Raw genomic sequence first — 10,307 nt, forward strand, 5'->3', positions numbered from 1 at the left:
ACAAGGAATAGGGGTGTCAGGGGAGATGGATCATCCTACCCCGGGAACCCCGAGTAAAAATGCGGGTGGGAAATGAAGAAATAGATTTTTTAGTGGACTCCGGAGCGGCGCGAACTGCTGTAAATCGACCCCTTCAGTTGCCAGTAGCAGACTCCCTCACTGTGACAGGAGCCACAGGCAAAGATACCAAGTGCCTAGTGTATGCCCCAGCAGAATGTGCTTTGGGAAACAGAACCATATCCCATAAGCTGGTATACCTCCCTGAATGCCCAACACCGTTGCTGGGACGGGACCTGCTGTGTTGCCTAGGTGCCACCCTGCATTTTACTCAAGATGAAATAACCCTTACCTTACCCCCTGAAAATGCATGGATTATGGCCCTTGCAGTTGAACCCTCAGCTATGCAAGCCCCAGAATGGGTCCAGTGGGAAGTTCAAGTGTATCCTCTTGTGTGGGCATCAGGGATCTCAGGAAAAGCTACTCACCAAACCCCCATTCATGTCCAGCTCATACCCAGGAAAGGCCCGGTGCGAGTAAAGCAATATCCAAGCAAGAAGGAAGCCAGAGAGGGGTTACAGGAAACCATAGATCGATTTCTAACGTACGGTATTCTCCGGGAATGTCAGTCAGCCTGGAACACTCCCATTTTACCCGTACAGAAACCTGATGGCACGTACCGGCTGGTACAAGACCTAAGGGCAGTTAATGAACGGGTTAAGACTCTGCACCCTCTTGTCCCTAACCCGTATACCCTATTGGCTTTTATAGGGGGACAGTATACCCATTTTTCAGTTCTTGATTTAAAAGATGCTTTTTTTGCCATCCCAGTTGACACCTCATCACAGGAGATTTTCTCCTTCGATTGGGAGGACCGGAACAGAGTTAAAAAGCAACTTTGCTGGACAGTGTTAGCTCAGGGGTTTAAAAATTCCCCCACCCTCTTTGGCCAGGCTCTGGCCAGGGACCTAGAGGAGTGGGATAATGAGGAAGCCCTCCTTTTGCAATACAAAATTAATTAATTTTGTATTAATTACCTGTTAATTGCCACTGTGGGCTTAACCCCTTGCCTTAAAGCCACCGTGAGTCTCCTGAATTTTGTGGGACTCCAAGGATATCGGGTAGCACGAAGTAAGGCTCAGATTGCTCTCCCACAGGTACAGTACCTCGGGTTCTACACACGGCAGGGGGAACGCCAGCTTTCAAATGAGAGGAAGGAAGCCATATGCCAAGTTCCTATCTCGAGTAATCGCAAGCGGCTCAGAGCATTTCTGAGGATGGCAGGCTTCTGTAGGATATGAATCCCAGAGTTTGGACTATGGGCTAGACCCCTGTACGACTGTGTAAAAGGAGCAGACCATGACCCCTTTCACTGGACCCCAGAGGCTGACAGGACATTTAAAATCCTAAAAAGAAAGCTGATGGAAGCCCCGGCTCTAGGTCTGCCAGATCTCTCCAAGCCATTTCAGTTGTATGTACATGAACGAAAGGGGGTGGCCCTGGGAGTACTCACACAGCTGCTAGGAGCATGGAAACGTCCGGTGGCATATTTTTCTAAACAATTGGACCAAGTAGCCAAGGGCTGGCCAGCGTGCCTGCGGGCAGTGGCAGCCACCGCCCTGACCCTGGCAGAAGCAGAGAAACTGACACTAGGGGGAACTATACAGGTTTTTACACCACACATGGTACGCGCTTTACTGGATGTTAAGGGCGGCCTCTGGCTCACACAAGCGTGTATGGCAAGATACCAAGCAAAGCTCTTACAGAACCCTGAGGTCACGCTGCAGCCTTGTTCATCCCTTAACCCTGCCACCCTCTTACCAGAAACTGAGAAACAGGAACATGACTGTTTGGAGATCATAGATGCCCAATAGTCTAGCCGCCCGGACTTGAAGGATGTGCCCCTCCCAAATGCAGATTATGAGTGGTACACTGATGGTAGCAGCATGGTGATAGATGGGCAAAGAAGGGCGGGTTATGCTATTGTGACCCTCAATAACACCGTGGAAGCTGAAAGTTTGCCCGCTAGGACCTCTGCCCAGTTGGCTGAGCTAGTGGCCCTGACCCGTGCACTTGAACTGTCCAAAGGAAAACGGGTCAATATTTTCACTGATTCCAAATATGCTTTTGGTGCGCTGCATGCTCATGCTGGCCTGTGGAAGCAGAGGGGAATGCTGACAGCCCAAGGCTCCCCAGTAAAACACGGGCCCCAAATCCTCCGGCTTCTAGAGGCAGTGCAACTCCCCTTGGAAGTGGCAGTGGTTCACTGTAAGGCCCATCAGAGGGAGGATCAAGATGTGACCAGGGGTAATGCCAGGGCAGATAGAGAGGCGAAGCATGCTGCCACCCTGATGTCCCCTCAGACTGAGAACACCTATATGCATGCCCTTATCCCATCAGTGGGGGAGCTCCCGACCCCTCAGTATTCTGGGGAGGAGAAACAGCTAGCTGACAAACTTGGTCTCCAGGAAAAGGAGGGATGGCTTCATTCCCCGGAAGGGAAAGTCCTCTTACCAAAGGGCCTAATTCTGCCAGTATTACAGAAATTACATCAAACCACTCATGCTGGCAGGGAGGCACTTATCCAACTAATGGGAAAGTACTTCATAACCTCCAGCCTCAGACCCCTGGCTGCCCAGGTACAGGCGGAATGCCTAGTCTGTCAAAAGAATAATCCCCGACCAGGACACCCAGTACCACCAGCGGCCCTGGAACCGACTCCAGGCCCCGGACAGGTGTGGCAAATAAACTTTACTGAGTTTCCCCGGACCCAAGGGTTCAAGTATCTCCTTGTTATAGTGGATAGATTCAGCGGATGGCCAGAACCCTTTCCATGTCGCAATCGCACTGCCAGGACAGTGGCTCTCAAGTTTGTTAAGGAGATTATTCCTCGCTTTGGACTTCCCCAGTGGATGGAATCTGACAATGGAACACACTTCACGTCAAAAATCGCCCAAAGCATCTCAGACGCCTTACAGATTCCCTGGAAACTCCATACACCCTGGAGACCGCCAGTGGGGTAGTGGAGCGGACCAATCAGACCCTTAAGCGACATCTCTCGAAAGTATGCCAGGAGGCCTCCCTACGGTGGCCTGATGCCCTGCCCCTAGTTCTGCTCCTCATCCATGCTCTCCCAAAGGGTAGATTAGGGCTCAGTTCCTTTGAAATTATGTTTGGAAGGGCATGGCCTATGAATGGTACACTGGTTATGTCAGGGGGAGAGTGGGAATTGGGGAATGGGTTTCTGTCTCAGTATATGTGTTCCCTGTCTGCTGTTCTTTTGTCTCTTCACAGATATACTAAGGATTCCCAGCCTCTACCGTTGGACTCACCCATCCACTCCCTGCAGCCTCGTGATTCAGTGCTCGTACGTACCTGGAAAGATGAGCCCCTCCAGGAAAAGTGGAAGGGACCCTATACCGTCCTGCTGATCTCCCACACGGCAGCAAAGGTCGAGGGACACAAGAATTGGATTCATTATACCCGGCTGAAAGTGGTGTCAACCCCCCCCTCCCCCCCGGCTGAAAGGTGGACCGTGCATTCAGCCCCCTCCACTGAGGATTTTGGACTAAAATTACTATTTAAATGGCAGCCCGCCGGGAAGGCAGGAAAATAGATGGGAGGGTATATTTTATTCCCCCTCTTGGCCATGTGCCTAACTGGTACTGCTGTTTCAGGCATTGTACCCGTAAATACCTGGCTGGCACTGGCCCAGAGTGCAGTGAACGCAATGTCGTTCTCAGAGAACCTTATTCTCACAGAGTGAGGCAGCAGCTCTGGCCTTTTCTTTAGTTGGTATCCCTGGGCTTGTAGTGCATAATTACCACGCAGTAGAGCACCTTGCCTGCACGGTGGCAAAGGCCATTAACTTAACCTCAACCGTCCTGGCCCAACTCTCATATGAGTTAGGGGAAGTACGTCAGGGTATGCTACAGAACAGGCTGGCTGTGGACTATTTGCTTCTACTCCATGGTCACCTCTGCCAGGAGTTTGCAGGCATGTGTTGCTTTAATATAACAGATGCAGGGCCATCCATAGAAGCCGATTTACAATGCCTAAAGCAGCTGGTAAAGGGCATTCATCAGCAAACTGGGGAGGATTGGCTAGGCTCTCTATTTTCTGGTTTGGGCCTTTCCCCGTGGCTAAGTGGGTTGTTTAGCCTATTATTTAAGTTTTTTTTCCCTGTATTAATCATGTTATGTTTACTGTGTTGTATGTGGTCCTGTGTAAAAATGCTTATTTTGCATAGTTTTGAACATTTTAATTTTATGCATAGCCCGCTAGTAAGTAAATAAAGATGAGAAGACTCAAGCAATAGAAATGAGTATTCTCAAAGGAGGGAATTGTTGGAGACCCCAGGGCATGGCCATTAGTTAAGTTGAGGGGATGGAAGGCCATAAGGGTCGAGGAAGTCTCCCTGCTGAAGGCCTAAGGGCTTCTTCTCAACCCCCCCCTTAATAGAATTCAGGCCCGGCTGGTTTGAGTAAATTCTTTTGCTCTTAAAACAATGTTGCAGCTGCAGATAATGCCTTATAGTGTAAGGTTTGCTGACGCCAAGTTAGAGATAATAGGACAGAAACAACTACAAAGCCAGACAGAATGTGCTGGTTGTTTAAGTTGCTAGGAATGCTTGTTAGAGGTTGCAGGAAATAAACATTGTTGTAACCCATATAAGGAAGGCAGAGAATTTGTGCAAAGTTTTAATTGGCTGATGTGTAGTGCAGTAGCATTAAGGAATATAAAAGTGTGATGACCTGCTCTGGTGTGCAGGATTTGAGATTCTATTCTCCCTGTACCTTGTTTGCAGCTGCAAATAAACTTTTCTGCTTCTCCACCCTGTTGTGATTATTGAGTGAAGCACACCGGGTAACGAATCCCTGCTGTTGTTTTGCCTCTCAGCACTGGGTGCCGGCAACAAGAGGACAGGATTGTAATTCAAAACAATCTTGACAAATTAGAGAATTCGTCTGAATTCAACAAAATGAAATGAAATAAAGACATGTGCAATGTACTTCACTTAGAAAGAAAAAATCAAATCCACAACTGCAAAATGGGGAATAACTTGGCCATGTGATCGTACTACTGAAAAGGATCTGGGGGTTATAGTGGCTCACAAATTGAATGAGAGTCAACAATGTGATGCAATTGCAAAAAAGGTTAATATCATTCTGGGGTATATTAACAGGAGTGTCATGTAAGACATGAGAGGTAACTGTCTCAGTCTACTTGACACTGGTGAAGCCTTCGCTGTAGTATTGTATCCAATTCTGAGTGCTGCACTTTCGAAAATATGTGGACAAATTGGAGAAAGTCCAGAGGAGAGCAACACAAATGACAAAAGGTTTAGAAAACCTGGCCTATGAGGAAAGGTTAAAAAAAATGGGCATGTTAATCTTCAGAAAAGAAGACTGAGGGGGGACCTAATAAATTTTCAAATATGTTAAAGGCTGTTTTGAAGAGGGTGGTGATCAATTGTCCTCCATGTCCATTAAAGGTGGGACAAGAAGTAATGGGCTTAATCTGCAGCAGGGGAGATTTAGGTTGGATATTAGGAAAACCTTTCTAACTATAAGGGTAGTTAAGCTCCGGAATAGGCTTCCAAGGGAGTTCCTGGAATCCCTGTTACTGGAAGTTTTTAAGAACAGGTTGGACAAACACCTGTCAGGGCTGGTCTAGGTTTACTTAGTCCTGCCTCAGTGCAGGGGGCTGGACTCAGTTTCTCAAAGTCTTTTCCAGCCCTACATTTCTATGATTTTATGAAGAGGGAAATATGCCAACCCTGCATTGGTTGGCCAGGAAGCAGAAATCTGAATTTCTACAGCTAACAAATGTCCCTTGGTGAACTGCAATATTTTGAAGCGAATGCTTTTGGATGCTGCTCCATTCTGTTCATACAGCTTTACTGCACTAGAACATTAAAAATCAACTATGTTTATATTTTGTTTTGGAGAGGAGCTGAAACACCGAAGCAATAAGAGACAAATGTTTAAGATTTAGTTTTTATTAGCATTCTTTACTCTGTGTCTTCTTTATTTGTTGCATGGTTCCGTTCCCCCTTCCCCCCAGCCCCAACCCAAATCATGTATTGTACCCAGGAAGTTCAGTTTAATTTCACAGGCTTCTTCGCAGCTCTTTCATGCAGACCAAATTCCATGTTTGAAGTTTTCCAAATTATGAATGTGCTGTTTGTAGAATTGCTTCCTTTTGTCTCAGATCATTCTGCAGTGTTATTTGCATTCTGTTTGCTGGATTATCCTGTGTGGCAGGATATTTGACCTCTTGCATTGAGGTTTTGCTGCTAAAATTGGAATAAGCTTTTATAATGATGCTTAAGGTTTTTAAAAAAGATTTAAAAAATGTTGAAATATGCATGATTTTGATGTTTTTTACAGACTATCAGAGATACCTTGTTTAGTATTAGTGGCATATAGTGTGTGTGTCGGGGGGGAGGAGGGGTTCAGCATATGTTTTATAATGGGGCCCCAGGATGTCCCTAGGGTGTTGTGTGCACAGGGCTGAATTTACCATTGCTGAGGAAAAGCTCTTCTTTAACAGGTGTCCCCTTTTAGTGCTGGACTCTGCAACACACCTGGGAATCTAAAGCACTCAAAATGGACTGAAACAATACTCTGTGAATTCTGAACATGGACTAGATCTGCTCTGACTTCCTGGTTTCTGTTCCTTACCTATCCTATCCTGCTAATGCCACTTCTCCTCTGTGACTGGCAATGGACATATCTCGTACCTAGACATTTCCATTATGGAGCACTGTGGGATTCCCCTTCTCTTCTTGGTCTCATGCTTTTTGGCTACCTCCTTTCTGAATTCAACCAATAATATGTAGATAATACCTAGAACTTATCCCTCTTTCTGTTTTGGTCCTTTTTGGCTATTTCAGTATTATTAGCTCCTAGATTTGCCAGAGCCTTCCACAAAAAGTATCTAAAACTGGTATCCTGATTGAAAAAGCAAAAGAAACACAATAAAAAACCGTCACTCAGAACTCTACTTCTTCTCTCCACCTTCTCAAGTCAAATTTCACATTTGCTCCTGCTATAAAGTATTTATAGTAGGCATTCCACATGGCCTTCCCAGATCTACATATTTGATTACAATGAACATCACCTGCAACAGACTTCCAAATTCTGCTTGCCGTTATAGTGCTGTAAACCCAAAGTGACTTCACTAGCATGAATTTATTCTGCCCTCCAGATTTAAACTGACAAATTGAAGGGCAGATTTTAGCCCACTATCTCAACAAGTTCTCTGTCAACATTCTTATACTGGATGCAGCCTGGATTAACCTTCATCTCTTCTTACTTTGACTGCTGTAATTCCCTTCCTTGTCTCCTTAAATCTCAACTCGCAAAACATCCATTTGCCCTGTTAGTGTTATTGGTTTTTTAAATATTAGCATGTCTTCATAAAATGTTATGGGCCTGATCCTCAGAAGGTGTAAATCAGTATATGCTAGTTTAGCTCGGTTGAGGATCTGGCTCCATGTTTTCAATATTGTCTTTTTATTTCTTGTCTGGAATACCAGAAGCTAGATTATGGGAAGTTATAAGACTAATACTTTATTAATAGTGTTGTGCTGATTGGGATTTAACTTAAAGGAATAATAACATGTTGCTAACAAATTCTCTTAAGGTAGATCAGAGACTGCAGTTGTGAGGGGATCAACTGGTAACTTTGTGAAGCACTGGAATTACTGAATTTTCCAAACAAGCACGTATAGTAAGTGATCAACAATACACCAGTGCATCCCACTTGCCTCACTCAGATCAAGACAGAAGGTAACACTTCTCACCCCATATTATGCCTTAATACAATATTGTGACATTAATTCAGTAAAAACTTGGAGGACAAAGTGCCACATACCGAATTACCAACCCATTTTGTGCAGCACCCTATGCTTTTCTTTAGAGGTCTACAATTCAAGTGCTGCTGTAACTCACACACCTCCTAGGTGTGGTGTTCTGTCCCATCTAGTGGCACCGAGACCACTTAGAGAGAGAGAGTTAAATGAGTCTGCTCTACAGCCTTAGCTAACAGCTAGTTGGCTTTTAGCACATGTGGTAGAGGCTCATGCAGTAAGCTCCAGAGGCCCTGGGTTCAATCCTGCCTGCCAGCGACCGAGGTCTGCCGTTACACTGCCCCTGCATAATGCATGATATCGGGCAAGATGTCTATACATGGCTGCAGGTATTCACTTGAGGTTTAATTTTGTGCAATTTCTGTATATTAAAATAGATGAACACATGTTTTCTATAGTACCCATCCTTTGGTATGTTTACTACGATCATAATTCACTAAAATGCCCAGGATGGCTTCCCACTCAGGCAATCAGAGGTTCCAGATTTGCCATGTTCAATTCCACTTTCTGAACTCCACCTGCAAATCACTGTCTCTTTCTTGCTAATGGTCAGACATCCATGAATATTGGCTAACAGCTAACACTGTTGAAGGAATATATTCTTTATTTTAAGAAATATTGTGCAAAGAAAAACTGCTAGTTCACTATTTTTAAATAATTGAGGTAACTTTATCATATATTCCTGAACTATTATTCAGTGCTTAAGAATTGTGGTTTATATTCCATTGATAACTTCGTGACTGTTTAAAAGGTAAAAATTATAAAACATCTAGGAGACAAAAAGAAAAGATGGAGCCAACTCAGTCTGTGATACACGTGGCACGTTTTCCATAAAATAAGATGTAGGCGGCATTTTGAGGGAAAAGAGGGCAAACATGTTACCTTTCGTAATTTGAACGTGCTGAATCTGAAAAAAAAATGTTCACCAAATTGAATTTTGAATATTTTGCCATCTAAATTGAACTTCAAAACTAAGTCAATTTGAAAAATTAGTAAATTTCTATGTTTTTTATTCCACTTCCTGCATTATAGGCAGTAATATGTAGTATGAAATGATCAGACTTTACTCTGAGTAGCTTTTCTTTTCTTTTCCAACTGCACAGAGAGGAAAACAGCAAAGCCCTTGTCTTTTTCAGTGGATCACAGAATTTGGTATGGGCACTTCCCTCCTTTGGCGTCATGAGCCTTTCCTGAACAAAGGTATTCAATTGCTCCTGGCCAAATATTTCTGCATTCAGCGGAGCTTGCTGAATTTCTTCTGTAGCCAAATCCTTTCTTGCAATGTTTGGCAGTGTGTTGGAGGCTGGCTCACTAGTGAGTAATTTGAATCTATGAAGTGTCATTAACACTTTATTTTCATCAACAAGATCATGCTAGTGTGGATTCATTGCGAATCATTGGGTCATCAAGTCCAGCACTGAACACTTTTCTGGTTTTGGGCTACAATTTGGGCATGTAGATTATAGGAGAGCGCTCATCTGCTGAGTACTTCGGCTGTTTTTGTGGTACCTATAATTCCTCCTCTTTTACTAGTGGCATTGAGTCAGTCTTGGGAGTAGGCTGGATCTACCTGATAGACGCTGTGGCTGGAACCTTTCATAACTGAGTTGTCCATGTTGCTCAGCACAAGTGATGACATCTGGTCATAAAAACTTGCTGATGACAGAATACACACTAGGTTACTGTAGTCTTCTGCAGCATCAGATTTTGCAAAATCCAAGAGTTTTAATTTGAGTTTCTTGTCATGTTGCTGTAGATAACTCAGAAGCTGTGGTAATGACAGTTGCCACGTTGCCTGTAGAGTGATCATGGGAGCATGAGTGGCTTTTGCACAATTTTTACCAGCAATTACATGCTCTATTGTTTGTCTACCTAAATTCCAGTCCACACACTTGACAATCCAGAATCCTGAGTATGCTGCCCCAGCACTTTTAGGAAGTTCATTGTTATGCATAGACCTCCTAAGCATGGAATCTAAATTTTTATATTGTGGTATAGTCCATTTTTGCTTCCTCAAAGCAGGGAAGAGTGCTTGATCAACTGTCAAGACTACATGTTTCTGTTAAAGGTAATGTGTGACTTGTGCAAATCTTTTTACAACAGTATTCAGTGCATCAATTCATAAGCTGGGGATTGAATGATAGTCATGAAGCTGTATGTTGTTAGTGGAGAGTTATTGTTGCTGTGCTTTTCATTAAAACTTGTCCAGCCAGATTTTGGATTTTCAAATTGATGTTTGAGGAAAAATGCCATATCCTATGTTTGTGCTTTCAAAGCTGACTGGCAATCATTTATGTGTCTGTCAGGGTTCCCTCCCCACTCTGAATTCTGGGGTACAGATGTGGGGACCTGCATGAAAGACCCCCTAAGCTTATTTCTACCAGCGTAGGTTAAAAACTTCCCCAAGGTACCAAATCCTTCCTTGACCTTGGAT

At 44.2% G+C, this 10,307-nt stretch overlaps 1 pseudogene; it reads left to right on the forward strand.

The window, feature by feature from the left end:
* Positions 1 to 374: 374 nt before the first annotated feature.
* LOC141984493 (uncharacterized) lies at positions 375 to 9,679 on the forward strand (annotated as a pseudogene).
* The last annotated feature ends 628 nt before the right edge of the window (positions 9,680 to 10,307 follow it).

Source organism: Natator depressus, chromosome 3 (genome assembly GCF_965152275.1).
Source record: "Natator depressus isolate rNatDep1 chromosome 3, rNatDep2.hap1, whole genome shotgun sequence".
In the NCBI taxonomy this organism is placed as follows: Eukaryota; Metazoa; Chordata; order Testudines; family Cheloniidae; genus Natator; species Natator depressus.